Raw genomic sequence first — 16300 nt, 5'->3', positions numbered from 1 at the left:
CTAATCAGAAAACTTACTTCTCTTTAAGTGGTAACAGTGAAAGAAGTTTAAGGAGACACCTGAAGAGTTAATCTAGTTCATCTCCATGTGAAAACAAACAGGCAGAGAACAAATATTCAAGAATAACCCTCAATTAAATAGCTTCAACCTATAAATCAACGCTGCGCTTTACTAAAGAGAAGGTATAAGATACTTAATGAAGAGCTCCAACTTTAAGACAAGATTTAGACCTGAGCCTCTCGTAACCTCCTGTGAACCTCCAAACTTATACCTGCAAGACAGACTTGTAAGGATCAAATGTGATGATATATGTGAAAGTACTTTATAACTAAAAAATCGCATGCATGCTCAAGAGATAAAGTAATTATTGCACTCATATTTTTCTATAGTAAAATCTTTCACATTGCACTCTAATCCTCAAATACAATAGAAAACAGTGTGGTACAGTTTGTAAAATCAAGAGCTATAAATTAAGAATCATAATAGGGCCAGGTTCTATAAATTCTTAGCACATCTAAAATTGGGGAAAATATTTCTACAGGGGAAGTACATTTAAATAACTATATTTCCATGTAGGAATATTTTTCCCAATTTCTCCATTTACAAGTAGTTCAGTAAGATCATTGGATATTGGAACTTATAAGAAAAATATAATGTGCTCAAATAGAATACAGTTTGTTGTGTTTGCATATGCCTGGCTATGAGAAACAGAAGAATTTAGAAATACACAATTTCACTTTAATTATCATCTGAATTTTGCACAAACTTCAGGAGAATCAATGGTAAATAATTAACTTCCCCAGTGTGTATAAAAAGTAAATAAATATATAATTTTCTAACCACACCTGAAGAAGAGATAGGAATTGGAAGTACTCACTGTAACTTGGAAGTTATAATTTAAAGTGCCAGGGAAACCAAAGACTAAAAAAGACTCAGTCAAGATCTTGTGCAATACCTAAAAAAGGTAAGTAGAATGATTTGTACAAAAAAAATTGGTTTAAAAAAATGCAGTCAGGAGCAAAGGCAAAAACAACCAACCAGAAAATCCCAGAGACTTAAATTAACAAATGGATTCCTAAACAGGCTACAGTTATTATTTCAGTTTAATGTTTAAAGACAACTCACAATAGAAATGTTTTAGGATGATCACAGATTATTTAAACTTTGGGATTTAAAGATCTAGAAATATTTACTTTTCTGTTAAAAGTGTTAATGGCATAGGTAATTCTGTTTTACTGTAATTAAAAAAACTGATTTTTTAAGTCCTGCCATGCACAGGAATACAAAAACTGCTTCTGTAGAGTCTAGACAGAGCAATCAAATATGCCCAGCTACATTTAATAGAAATACAGTAAAAACAGCAAAACCAAAGTAAATTTTCTGAACAGAGATTCTACTGCATTGATTATCGAAAAGACCACCCAACTTCACACAATGTCTTTTCTCAGAATAGATAGGGATGATCCCACCCTCTTTTTCTAGCAAATAACACTACTGACTTGAAATTTGCAAGGACTTGGAGTCCTTCACCTGAGGAAGATGTCTACAAGACACATGACTGGCAAATGGGAGAAGAGTAAGCACAGATTCTCATAACATTGCTGTCACTGTCAATGCCCCTACTTCGTTCCCTATTTCGTTTGCTTTTCATTCTTAACAGGAAACATTTTTCAAACTTTAGTTATACTTCAATTTAATCTTATGATTAGAAATACACAATTTCACTTTAATTATCATCGAATTTTGCACAAACTTCAGGAGAAACAAATCCTTCTGTTCGAGCCTTGGTATGTTTGAATTTGTTTAATCAGATATATAACCAAGTTGACTAATGTGTCCCTGCTTTTTGAAGACACACTGATCATAGTATTTCTTTTTTAACTTTTATTTAGTAGATATAAATTTTCAAAGTACAGTTTATGGATTACAATGCCCCCCCCCATAACTTCCCTCCCATCCGCAACCCTCCAAACTCCCACTCCCTCTCCTATTCCGTTCACATCAAGATTCATTTTCAATTATCCTTATATACAGAAGATCAACTTAGTATATACTAAGTATAGATTTCAACAGTTTGCACTCACACAGAAACACAAAGTGTAAAATACTGCTTGAGTACTAGTTATAGCATTAATTCACATTGAACAACACATTAAGGACAGAGATCCTAAGTAAGTACACAGCGACTCCTGTTGATTTAACAATTGACACTCTTGTTTATGGCATCAGTATTCACCCTAGGCTCTTGTCATGAGTTGCCAAGGCCATGGAAGCCTTTTGAATTCGCCAACTCCGATCTTATTTATAAAGGTCATAGTCAAAGTGGAAGTTCTCTCCTCCCTTCAGAGAAAGGTATCCCTGCCAACCATGTGAGAGACCCAGAAGAAGCTCCTGGCTGCTGGCTTCAGACTGGCCTAGCTCTGACTGTTGGCAGCCATCTGGGGAGTGAACCAGCAGATGGAGCATCTTTATCTATGTAACTCTGCCTTTCAAATAAATAAATAAATCTTAAAAGAAAAAAAAAAAAAAAACATGAGAGCTCAACTATAGCCCACCTCCACAGAAATCTCCATCATTCTAGCCATAGCTCCTGATATGTGCACCTTACCCTTTGAGACTTCTGTTAAAATAAAAGTAGAAATGAGTAAGACATGGCAATTTTCCAGGACATTTTAAACAAGTATAAGTTTGAATTAGATAACCAAATTATCTAGCAATCTACAACCATAATACAATGTACAAGTCATTTTTCATATGAGGAAAAGGGATTCAGAAAAAAATGCTGATCATCATTTCAAGTTAAAGAACACCATGGTGAAGAGCATGGGAGAAACGCACTTGAGTTTTAGGAAATAAAGGACACCAAATGACCACCTAAGCAGGCAGTGTGCTCTCTATCTCTCCATCTCTCCCTCCCCCACTCTACCTCTCTGCTTCCTCCTCTATTTCTCAATCTTTCTCATTTGTCATGAGAGAGTGTTCTATCAGTGTGAAAACCAGACATTTTACCATAAACATCTGGCTTCAAAATGGAAAAAAACAACTAATCCAGCCACATACCAAACATAGAAATAATTTTATCTTTCTTGAAGGTTCTAAAAGACAAATGTTATTAGGTATGCTAGATACATATAAAGATAATTTGAATAAAGTTTTAACATATGCTAGGAAATTACCCATCTAGTCTAACCATCTCACTTCATATAATGGGAAACTGAGGCTCACTTAGAAAGGCTAAGCATAAAGTTGCACAGCTAAGAAATGAGATCAGACCTGTCTTCTGTCATCTAACCCTCTGGAGCAATATCATATATGTCTCTCAAGAAATATATAAATTTCCAGAATTATCCAAAAGTCAACATAGCTGTTAAGTGGAACAGTAAGCAGTCTGTTCCCTGCTCTCCAAATACTTTCACCTATCACAAGCAAGTTCAAAACACTTGAATCAAGATCTGGGCCAAGAAACCCAGTTATTCCAGCCACAGACTGTTGGAACCCCCTGGAGATTCCTAATGAAAGTAACTTTCAGGAGCAAGAGAAGACCAGAAATTAAATTTGTGGGGAGCAACCCGGACTGGACTGAGTTACTGGAATTAAGACTTATTCTATGCATCTGCTCTCCCACAATATGGCGCTGAGAAGGGAGAGACGGCTTCTGCACAGCTGCCTCCAGTTCAACCAATAAACAGCAGGACCTGCTCCTGATTGGAGGAGAGCAGCGTACTCGGCGTGTGGGCAGCCGAGTTAGGATTGGCGGAGGAGGACTATAAAGGAGGAGAGAGACACCATGCACCAGGAACATCTAAGGGGAACATCTATCTGAAGGAACACCTGTGCAGCCCCCGAGAGAGCCGGCCGGCCGTGTGCCGCTCCCCCGCAGAAGTGGGGAAGGTGGCAGGGGGAACCGCCCTTCCACGGAGGTGGAAGGGACGGTAGCCAACCCGGGAAGAACCAGCAGCAAACCCGGGGAGGGCCGAGCAGACGAAAGAACAGCGCAGGGTCCTGTGTCGTTCCTCCACAAAGAGGGGGAGTGACAAAATTCTTTCTTCTTCCTCACTCTGTTCCACCGGTCTCAAGCTTGGTTGACCCAATAAATGCAGAAGTGACATTAGAAATGCGAGAATAATAGGAATAGGATGGCAATGATAGGAAGTGCCCACCAATGTTGCCTCAAAGAAATATCAAACTAACAATAAAACAGGGACAAAAACACCTTCGTCAGAACTACCGAATCAAGTTGATATTGCAAATCTTGGGAGAACACAAGGCCAAGAACAGCCACACTGAAATTGGTTAAACATAGAATGGCAGATGTCCTAAACAGCACTCTGGCCTCAGAATCATCCCTTGAGGCATTTGGATCTGGCTGAAGAGCTCATGAGAGTATTTTAGTCATGGAAAGCCATGACTATGACATTGTCTAAATATGATCAGAGTCGGTGAACTTAAAAGGCTTCCATAGCCTTTGGCAGCTCATGACAAGAGCCTAGGGTGATTACTGATGCCATAAACAAAAGTGTCAATTGTTAAATCAACAGGAGTCACTGTGCACTTACTCCTCATGTAGAATCTCTGTCCTTAACGTGTTGTACAATGTGTATTAATGCTATAACTAGTACTCAAACAGTATTTTACACTTTATGTTTTTGTGTAGGTGCACACTGTTGAAATCTTTACTTACTATATACTAAATTGATCTTCTGTATATAAAGAAAATTGAAAATGAATCTTAAAGCGAATGGAATGGGAGAGGGAGCAGGAGATGGGAGGGTTGCGGGTGGGAGGGAAGTTATGGGGGGAAAAAGCCATTGTAATCCATAAGCTGTACTTTGGAAATTTATATTTATTAAATGTTAAAAATTTTTTTCATTGTACCCAAGTCAGGTTATTCTTGAAAGTGGCACAGATCATATTAAGATAGTCAAAAATGAATCTTGATGTGAATGGAAGGGGAGAGGGAGTGGGAAAGGGGAGGGTTGTGGGTGGGAGGGACGGTATGGGGGGGAAGCCATTGTAATCCATAAGTCGTACTTTGGAAATTTATATGCATTAAATAAAAGTTAAAAAAAAAATTCTAAAAAAAAAAAAAGAAAACCTCTCTCTCTCTCTCTCTTTCTGCATCCCCTTTTTTTTCTGTGTAACTCTGACTTTCAAGTAAATAAATAAAAATCTAAAAAAAGGTGTCTTTTATGACCAAAAAAAAAAAAAAGTGGCACAGATCAAAGCCAAGCATGAAGGTCTCAGTGCACAACTTCTCCCTTGAAAAATGAACTAGTACTGAAACAGTATTTTACACTTTGTGTTTCTGTGTGGATGCAAACTGATGAAATCTTTACTTAATATATATTGAATTGATCTTCTGTATATAAAGATAATTGAAAATGAATCTTGATGTGAATGGAATGGGAGAGGGAGCAGGAGATGGGAGGGATGTGAGTGGGAGGGAAATTATGGGGGGGGAGCCATTGTAATCCATTAACTGTACTTTAAAAATTTATGTTTACTAAATAAAAAATTTAAAAAAAATTTTAAAAATGGAATATGCATCTAATGCTCTGACTTTTCAAAGCACTGCCTGAATTATGAGTATGTGTCTTACAACCTGGGGGCTCTTGAGAACTAAGAAGAGAAGAATGTGGTTGGTAGTGTATGGCACAATTCTGTGCAGACAGTAAAAGGTACAGAACTTAAGGCTTCTCCCTCCAGAGGAAGGGAGAGGAATAAACCATGTATCTGCTGCTTTGGCTTTTTGAAGTGCTTCCCACAGGACAGTTTATGTGTCTTACCTGAATAGGGGCACTGATAGGGAACCAGTATAGATGGATGATTGTAGTGGAATGAGAAAGCCATGCCAAGATGGCCACTGGCAAGCGAGCATCAGTTACTCAGGAATGGCTTTGAAACCCACCTGGCAACAGAAACTGCCTGGCAACAGGCTGTGATTGGATGGCTTTGGAAACTGCCTGGCAACAGGCTGTAATTGGTAGGGGCATAGACCGTCCCTTGACCAAATTGGCTGGCCTTGGCTAGATAAGATGTTGTACCAACTGAAATAAACGAGTCTGCAGGCTGCTCGCCTCAGGCCTGCTTTCACCCGACTCCTGGAGTCTGTGTGGTGACTCTGCGCCTCTTGTCCCCCCCCACGCTCCTCCTCTCAGAAACGAATCCACTGCAACATTGTTGAGAAATCAACTGCAACAGATGATGGTTTTCTGCTTTGAACAAGAGAGAGGGTGGTAGTTTGTGCTAGAACTAGAGAATTTACAGTGGCATAGACAGACACCAGGGGAAGCAAGAGAATATGAGTTTCTGAAAAAATAATTCAGCAAATCACTCTAATTGAGAAACTGCATGAACAGACCAACAAAAGTTTCATCCCATCATAAAAAGGTGTAAGTAGCCCTTCATAATCTCTCACCAGATAATTGGTGAGGGTCTTTCCTTACATGCAACAATTCTGTGAAAACTGGGGAAGAGACTGTTTCTTCCAAACACTTGGACACAAAAAAAACTAAAAACACACAAAGAAATAGAGAAACATGGCTCAATTAAAAGAACAAAATACATCTTCAGGTATCAACTATAAAGAACAGGAGTACATTAATTAAGTGACAATGAAAATAACTATCATGAAGAAGCTCAAGAAAATAAGGGATGAACATCAACATAGATATAGAAAATATAAACAGAAACTAAACAGATATATGAAGCTACTTCAAAAAAATTCATGGAAAATACAGTTAAATGAAAAGTTCCAGTGCAAAAAGTTTGAAAACCATGCACATGAAGGGTCTTCATAAAGTTCATTTAAAATGTATATTACAGAAAAACAATGCATTATTTTCAAATTATTTTGTACCAAAATAAATAGTCTGTTAATTCTACTGTTCCAAAGCTTTTTGAAGCTCATATTGGAGTTGGGGAATACAATAAATGAACTGAGACTCTCTACAGGAGTTCAACAGCAGACTTGAATAGTCATAAGAAAAAGAAATAGAAAATTCAAGGATAGGTAATTGAAATAATATAGTCAAAGGTCCAAAAATGGGTTCAGACTGCAGCATAGAAAATTAAAGCCTCTGTCTGCAGTGTCACCATCCAGTATGAGTGCCAGTTTACATCCCAGATGCTGCAGTTCCCATCTAGCTCCCTGCTAATGTGCCTAGGAAAGCAGCCCAAGTACTTGGGTGCCTACACCCATGTGGGAAACTAAGAGGGGGCTCCTGGTTTCTGGCTTCAGCCTGGACCAGCCCCAGCCATTGTGGCCATCTGGAGAAGGAATCAGCAGACAATTGGAAGATTTCTCCCCTCTCCCCTCTTCCATCTCCCTCTCTCCCTTTCTCTGTCTTTCAAATAAATAAATCTTTTTTAAAAAGTCCAAAAAGACAAGGAATGAGAAAGGATGAGGAAAGCCTAAAGGGATAAGCAGACCAATATAAGCATGGGAGAATCAGATGGAGAGCATGGTGAAAAGCAAACAAAATTAAGTTGAATAATGGCTGAAAACTTTTAAAATCTAGGTAAGGAAATGGACGTCAAGAATCATGAAATCAAATTAATTCAAACTAAATTACACCCAGAAAAGTCTATACAAAGACATATTATAGTCAAATTATCAAAAATTCAGAGACAAAGAAAATTTAGAAAGCAGCAAAAAATAGTGATTTGTCACAGAAAACAGGCCTTCCATAAGATTTCTCAGAGAAATAGAAATTTCAAGCCGAAAACAATCAGGATCATATATCCAAAGTGTTGAAAGGAAAAAACAAACAAACAAAATCTGCCAACCAAGAATGGACAACAAAACTATCCTTCACAAATGAAGGAGATGAGGGCTGGTGCCCTGGCTCACTTGGTTAATCCTCTGCCTGCAGCGTCAGCATCCCATATGGCTGCAGGGTTCTAGTCCTGGTTGCTCCTCTTCCAGTCTAGCACTCTGCTCTGTCCTGGGAGTGCAGTGGAGGATGGCCCAAGTGCTTGGGCCCTGCACCCACATGGGAGACCAGGAGAAAGCACCTGGCTCCTGGCTTCAGATCGGTGTAGTTCCGGCCGTAGCGGCCATTTAGGGGGTGAACCAACGGAAGGAAGACTTTTCTTTCTGTCTCTCTCTCTCTCTCACTGTCTAATTCTGCCTGTCAAATAAAAAAAATGAAGGAGATGAGAAAGCTTAAAAGCTGAAGAGATCATTACCACTGTACCTGCCTTACAAGAACACTAAGGAAATCCCTCAAGTTGAAATGAAAGGACACTGAACAGCAACATAAAAGTATTAAAAATACTGCTAAATGAAATGCATAGATAAATACAGAATAATATAGTGATGTGGTGGTGGTACTATATCACTTACTTCTGGTATAGAAATTAAAATTAGGGGCCAGCTTTGTGGTAAGCCACTGCCTGCAATGCTGGCATCCAGAAGCAGAGGAATATGGCCCAAGGGCTTGGGCCCTTGCAACCCAAATGGGACACCTGGAAGAATCTCCTGACTCCTGGCTTCAGCCTGACCCATCCCTGGTGATTGTAGCCATCTGAACAGTGAACCAGTGGGTAGAAGATATCTATCTCTTTCTTTCTCTCTCTCTCATTTCCCTCTCTGTACCTCTGACTTTCAAATAAATACATCTTTTAAAAAAGAAATTAAAATTATAAATATATGTATGGATATACAACAAAGAACATGCATTTTTTGACATCAATAACATAAAATGTAGGGAAGGAGTAAAAATATAAAGTAATGGTATGTAATTGAAGTTAAGTGCTATCAGTCTACAATAAATGGTTATAACCATATAATGCATTATGTAGCCACCCATGGTAACCACAAAGAAAATATCCATGTAATATATACAAAATAAAATGAGAAAGTAATCAAAGTACATCACCAGAAAATATCAATGAAACATAAAGAAAGCAAGCAAAATACGAAAAGAAGTACATAAAAGCTGTAAAAAAAGAATCAACAAAATGACAATAGTCATTTCCTCTCGAAAAAATGTTTTGATACTCAAATCCAATAAATGATCCAACTATCACACTCTTGGGAATATATCCAAAGGAAATGAAATCAGCATATGTAAGAGATACAACTGCAGTCCTATGTTTATAACAGCTTAATTTAAAATAACAAAGATATGGAATCAACCTAGATGTCCATCAACTAATGATTGGATAAATAAAATGTGGTACACATATAATACAGAATATTATAAAAATAAGAAGTAAATCCTGACATTTGCAACAAAATGGATGGAACTGGAGATCACTGTGCTAAAAGAAATAAGCCAGGTCTAGAAAGATCAATAACTCATTTTCTCTTATTTGTGAAACTTAATACATAGAAAGTGTATAAAAATCTTGTGGATGTCATATCATGTGGTATTTAGTTATAAATATTGCTTCACTGAGTAAATGACAATACACTCTTCTTTTTCTACATTATGATCATTGTCAAGAATCTCTCACTCTGTGAAAACTATATCTGTTTTCAAGAAAAAAATAGTATGCATGTACATTATGGCTATATTTGAAGTGAATATGGAAGAATGTTAAAAATAACTATAAAATAAATAAAAGAAAAATTAAAAATAAAAAACACTCCTATCCTCTACCTTCTCTTTGAATTGTTTTTCTATATGGCATTTAGCATGAGCTGATTTTTTTTTTACTATTTAGTTTTATTACATTTTTTTCTTCCTGTCACCTAAACAAAAATGTAAATTTCATGAAAAGAAGGACTTCCATCAGTTTTGTTCATTCTTTTAGCCTCAATGCCTAATATAAATTCTGGCATGTGGCAAGAATTCAATAAAAATTGTTGAATGAAAAATGATTACAACATACGTCAATGAAAAGAGAACAGAAAAAATAAACAAAGAACCAGGGCTGTAGCATAGTAGGCTAAGCCTCTGCCTGAGGCGCCAGCTTCTAATATGGGCACCAGTTTGAGTACCAGCTGCTCCTCTCCCAATACAGCTCTCTACTATGACCTGAGAAAGCAGTAGAAGATGGCTCATGTGCTTGGGCCCTTGCACACATGTGGGAGACCCAGAAGAAGCTCCTGTCTCCTTGCTTCAGATGGGTTGTGTCTCCTTTCTATCTGTAACTCTACTTTTCAAATAAATAAATAAAATCTTTTAAAAAGAAAAAAGAATCAAAACTATTGAATTTTTTTTGAAACATCAACAAAATTGGCAACTCTAATATAGATTAAGAAAAATGAAGGCAGACTCAAATTCAGAAATGAAAGGCAGAGAAAACACAACAGATATAACAGAAGTAAAATGGATTAAAACAAACAACTGCAAACAACTTCACTGTTATACCAAGAAACTGGAAAATAGAGAATTTATATATGTCCAGTAGAGATGCAGAATCGGTAATCATAAATCTCTCAACAGGGGCTAGTGTTGTTGTGTATTGGGGTTACCTGCAATGCCAGCCTCCCATATGGGTCAAAGCCTGGCTGCTTCACTTCAGATCCAGCACTTGGCAAATATACCTGGAAAGGCAGCAGGAGATGCCCAAGTGCTTGGGCCCCTGACACCTATATGGGAGAGCCAAAGCTCCTGGCTCCTGGTTTCGGTCTGGCCTAGCCCCAGCCACTGCAGTCATTTGGGAAGTGAACCAACAGATGGAGAATTGATCTCTCTCTTTCAGCCACTCTACCTCTCTTTCTCTGAACTCTGCCTTTCAAATAAATAAAATCTCTTTTAAAAAGTTCAACTCTTAAAACAGACAAACAAACAAAAAAACTCTCAACAAAGAAAATCTAAGAACGAGTTGGCTTTACTGGTAAATTCTAGCAAACAACTGAAAAAATACTATCCTAATCTATCTAAAAATCTTGCAAAATAATAGAGGAGGAAACAATTCCAAATGTGTTTTTATGATACCAGAAATATCTTGATATCAAAGAGAGAAACACTAAAAGAAGAAAAATAAAGGTCAATATATCTCATAAACACAGATGTTAAAAATTCCACCACAAGATGAATTCAATACCACATCAAAAGGAACATACACTGTGATCAAGCGAGATTTATTTCCAGAATACAAGGATGATTCCACAAATCAAAATCAATCATGATATAACTCATCAACACAATAAAGGATAAAAATAAGAGATACCTAAAATGCAGAAAAAGCAACTCACAAAATTTGATTCCAACTCATTGTAAAGAATATTAACTAATGGGAATGGAAGGACTGCACCTCACAAAATGGACATCATATATGAAAAGCCCACAACTAAAATCATATTCAGGGCCAGCGCCGCGGCTCAATAGGCTAATCTTCCGCCTTGTGGCGCCGGCACACCGGGTTCTAGTCCTGGTTGGGGCGCCGGATTCTGTCCCGGTTGCCCCTCTTCCAGGCCAGCTCTCTGCTGTGGCCAGGGAGTGCAGTGGAGGATGGCCCAGGTGCTTGGGCCCTGCACCCCATGGGAGACCAGGAAAAGCACCTGGCTCCTGGCTCCTGCCATCGGATCAGCACAGTGCGCCGGCCGCAGTGCGCTGGCCGCGGCGGCCATTGGAGGGTGAACCAACGGCAAAGGAAGACCTTTCTCTCTGTCTCTCTCTCTCACTGTCCACTCTGCCTGTCAAAATAAATAAATAAATAAAATCATATTCGGGGTGAAAAACTGAAATATTTTCCTCTAAAATCTTGAACATGACGAGAATGTACAGTTTCACTACTTATAATCAAATCAGTACTATACAGAGAAATTAGGCATATGATAAAGAAATAAAAACATTCGAACTGAAAAATCAAAGAAGTAAAATTCTCTTTTTTGAAGATGAGATAATCTTATATACTGAAAATGACACACACGCACACACACACGTACACACAAACACACACACATATTGTACATCAGCTTTGGTAGCATGAACATCTTAATATAGAAAAACATTTTATCTGTAAACATGGTATGGTTCTGTTTATTTGTACCTTTGATTTCTTTTAGTAATCACCATTATAATTTCAATGACAACTTTTCAGAAATAGAAAACATCGCAAAATTCACGTGGAACCACAAAGGACCATGAATAGTCAAAATATATTGAGAAACAAGAGCAAAGCTGGAGACCTCATATTTCCTGGTTTTAAGACTTAGATATAGGTAAATGTTTGCTAGTCATGTCTTTTTTTTTTTTTTTTTTTTTTTTTGACAGGCAGAATAGACAGTGAGAGAGAGAGAGAGAGAAAGGTCTTCCTTTTCTGTTGGTTCACCCTCCAATGGCTGCTGCAGCCGGCGCACCACACTGATCCAAAGCCAGGATCCAGGTGCTTCTCCTGGTCTCCCATGCAGGTGCAGGACCCAAGCACTTGGGCCATCCTCCACTGCACTCCCGGGCCACAGCAGAGAGCTGGACTGGAAGAGGAGCAACCGGGACAGAATCCGGCGCCCCGACTGGGACTAGAACCTGGTGTTCCGGCGCCGCAAGCGGAGGATTAGCCTATTGAGCCATGTCCCTGGCCAGTCATATGTCTTAGAAGTGGTTACTACCCAAAATAAACACAAGACTCATTGGGTAAATGTCTTGAAGGAATATTTATCTAAAAGACACACAAAAGGCCAACAAACATATGGAAAGATGGTCAGCATCACTAATCAACAAGGAACTGAAATCAAAACCACAATGAAGCATCACCTCATACAGTAGAGCAGCCATTATATTAAAAATCAGAAACCAAAAATAAGCTTTGTCAAGGATGTAGAGAAATTAAAACTCTTATGCACTGTTGCTGAGAAAACAAACTGATACAGCTGATGTGAAAAGCACTATGAAGTTTCCTCAAAACATTAAAAATATAAATAACACATTATATAGCAATCCTACTTATGAGTATTTATCAAAGAGTTTAAAATAGAACATGAAAATAGATGTATTTGTTAATATTCATTACAGCAATACTCAAACTGTGAAAACAATCTAAATGTCCAAGTATGTATAAACTGATAAGAAAATTGAAGTACACAGATGAAATAAAATTTAGCTATAAAAAGAAGGAAAGCCTGTCATATAAGATACCATGGATAAACATTGAAGCTATTATACTAACTGAAATAAGCAAATCACAGAGGAACCGATACTGCAAGGCACTACTTTAGTAGTCAAATTCATCAAAGCAGAATGGAATGATGGTTGGTAGTGGCTGTGGGAAGGAGGAATGGAGAGTATTTTTACAATGATTATATACAGTTTCAGTTGAGTAAGATGAAAAGTCCTGAAGAGCTGATGTGTAACACAGCATTATAATGCAAAACCTGCACCCTTAAAAATTTGTTAAGAGGATAGATCTCCTGGTACACGCTTTTTACAAAAAGCGGGGGGAAGAGGAGGAGGGCACTACAGAGGAGAAGGACAAGAAGGAGAAATAGTTGTGGTAATTTTAACAAGAGGCTTCCAGACACATAAATAAAGAAACCATTGCCCATCACAAAATTAATGGTCCTAACATAAGGAAAATATTGGAGATAATTCTCCTAGGGAAACTGTAAGTCCATGAAGATGAAATAAACTGGAAACAAAGGTAAACAACATTGTGTTCATTGTGATTCGGACCAGCAGTGTATAAAAGTAAATAATATTGCAAAATAGTCATTTTATATGGTAAGCATTTCAAATAGAAGTTAACCATTTGTCAAAAAAAGTGAAGTTGTCAATTGATTCAAACACAAATTATATGATTTGATTACACAATATGATGCATCAATTTAGTACAATAATTATACTTTAATATGGCATAAAAGTAAAATGTAAAAATACATGTATTCCATAAATATAATTACAAAAACCACATTTTAAAAGATAGCTGTTGTACAGCTTAAGTAAACTGAATAAACACAGAAATTATTTACATTCTTTGAGCGTGGATGAAGAAATATTTGGAAGGATTTCAAATTTGATTTTTTTCCTACAGATTGTAGATTTACCCCTTTTAAGTGAAGCTGTTCATTCATGTCTAATCAGTATTTTCATAATATAATGCACTACCCAAAACACATATCCAAAATAAGTCACTGAAGCAAACACTGAACAAGTATATTTAATCAGCTAACCTATTTTTGAATACAAATGAGTAAGTGAATTTCTTCAGGAAAATTCTATGTTGATAATGAAATACATGGCTTTAAAAATCAAAGAATTCTGGGGCCAGTGCCGTGGCACAGTAGGTTAATCCTCCGCCTGAGGTGCCTACATCCCATATGGGCACTGGTTCAAGGCCTGGATGCTCCTCTTCCAGTCCAGCTCTCTGCTGTGGCCTGGGAAAGCAGTGGAGGATGGCCCAAGTGCTTGGGCCTCTGCTCCCATGTGGGAGACCAGGAAGAAGCACTTGGCTCTTGGCTTCGGATCAGCGTAGCTCCTGCCGTTGTGGCCATTTGGGGAGTGAACCAGTGGAAGAAAGACCTTTCTCTCTGTCTCTCCCTCTCACTGTAACTCTACCTCTCAAATAAATAAAATCTTTCAAAAAAAAAATCAAAGAATTCTAACCAATCTGACAAAATAATAGAAAGCTAAATCCATCTGGCCTGTTCAGCATGACAAAAGTCAATTCAGTCTTTCTGTTAGTCACTCATGAAAAAACACAAGTGTGTATTTGCACTTGTTACAGTACTTTTCATTAAAGTTTGATTAAAGAAGCTGCCTAATTTTCTATACTTTCTTAAGTAAGTATTCTAAATAAACTCTAAAATGCTTTTCTCTTTTTCCTGAAACAATTTTTTTTAAAAAGAGTTAATTAATGGTACAATTTTTTTCTTCATCCACAAACAGAGGAATGTTAACCAAATGTAAACTAACATACTTCTGGAGTTTTTGTAGGTAAAGCAGAAAATGAAGTCATTTAATAAATATTATTTTCATTTTACATGAATATTACATTCAACTAGAATATATTAAATGCTTATAATATTACAAATAAAAGACATGAACAAATTATTGTTCCACATAATCTCGAACATAGAATATCTATTTCCTGACAAGATTAACAGTGACCAAAAATTGGAGCTTTTGTCATAACATGTACTTATAATCAACAAGAAGTTAGATTTTGTGGATTAATATATACATAATTAATACCCTTATTTTTTCAAGTGTTCTTTAAAAGAGAATTTAAGCTTTTCCTTTTTTAAAAAATGTAATTGAGGGGCAGAGAGACAGAGAACGAAAGAGAAAGTGAGAGAGGACTTGTATTTGCTGGTTGACTCCCCAAATGTCCACAATGCCAAAAACCCAGTCCAAGGCTCTCAGAAGACAGCATGGGCCCCATCACTGCTGTCTCCAGAGTCTGCATTGGTGCAGAGCTGGGAATCAAACTCAGGTACCCAATGTGAGCATCTTAATTGCCAGGCCAAACACCCACCCCCTTTAAGTCTATCAGTGTAATTTTTAGCACTTTCCCAAATCTTTTAAAATGTCAGTAATTTGATATTCATTTGCTAAAAACTATTCTCTTTCAGAATTGTATACAAGAATATTTGATATTGTTATTTATAGTAATAAAATTTAGAAATAAACCATATGTATTAAATTTGAAATTGTTAAATTAATTACAGTAGCAAATTGTTATCATATTTGTAAGAGTATGGCAATTATATATCTATACACAATGAGGTATATAAAAATTAGAGTATGAAATTGTATAGCAAGGTACTTCTAAAAGTTCATGATGGGCTGACATTGTGGCATAGCAGGTAAGGCTGCCTCCTGCGACTCTGCATCCCAATGAGCACTAATTCATGTTCCAGCTGCTCCACTTCCAATCCAGCTCCCTGCTAGTGGCCTGGAAAAAAGCAGCAGCAGCAAGTCACAGTGCTTGGGTTTTTGTCACCCACATGGGAGACCTGGATAAAGCTCCTGGTTCCTGGCTTCTGCGGCCATCTGGGAAGTGAACCAATAGATGGAAGCTCATTCTCTCTCTGTCTCTCTCATTCTCTCTATCTCTCTCTCTGTGTTTCTCTGACTTTCAAATAAATAAATGTCATTAAAAATTCATGGAAAATGAAGTTATAAGTTTATTCTGGTCAAAAAATTGAAATCTATGCATAATTTTTAAATAATGCATATTTTTTCACAGATCTCTGAAGACTCCTCATATGCTGATTTAGGCAAAATAAATAAATTCTAAGACACACAGAGGGCAGAAACAGCAAAAAGACTACTGTAAAAAATATGTAAAACCTCAGTAACAGGAATGATATGATTATGTGTGGTTTAGTTTTATGCATCTTTACATTCTACCATCTTCATAATAGATGTTCTATACATTAAAGGAAATGTTGTGATTTCTATAT

The 16300-nt window shown here is 37.2% G+C and overlaps 1 protein-coding gene across 1 annotated transcript in view; it reads right to left on the bottom strand.

The window, feature by feature from the left end:
* Positions 1-16300, bottom strand: part of COL21A1 (collagen type XXI alpha 1 chain) — a 180147-nt gene that overhangs the window by 104160 nt on the left and 59687 nt on the right. The window lies entirely within an intron of this gene.

This window comes from Oryctolagus cuniculus, chromosome 5 (genome assembly GCF_051225735.1).
Source record: "Oryctolagus cuniculus isolate XC-2025 breed Fujian yellow rabbit chromosome 5, ASM5122573v1, whole genome shotgun sequence".
NCBI lineage: Eukaryota > Metazoa > Chordata > Mammalia > Lagomorpha > Leporidae > Oryctolagus > Oryctolagus cuniculus.
Note: the sequence above shows the minus strand (reverse complement) of the source record. Positions and strands in the feature narration are given on the sequence as shown.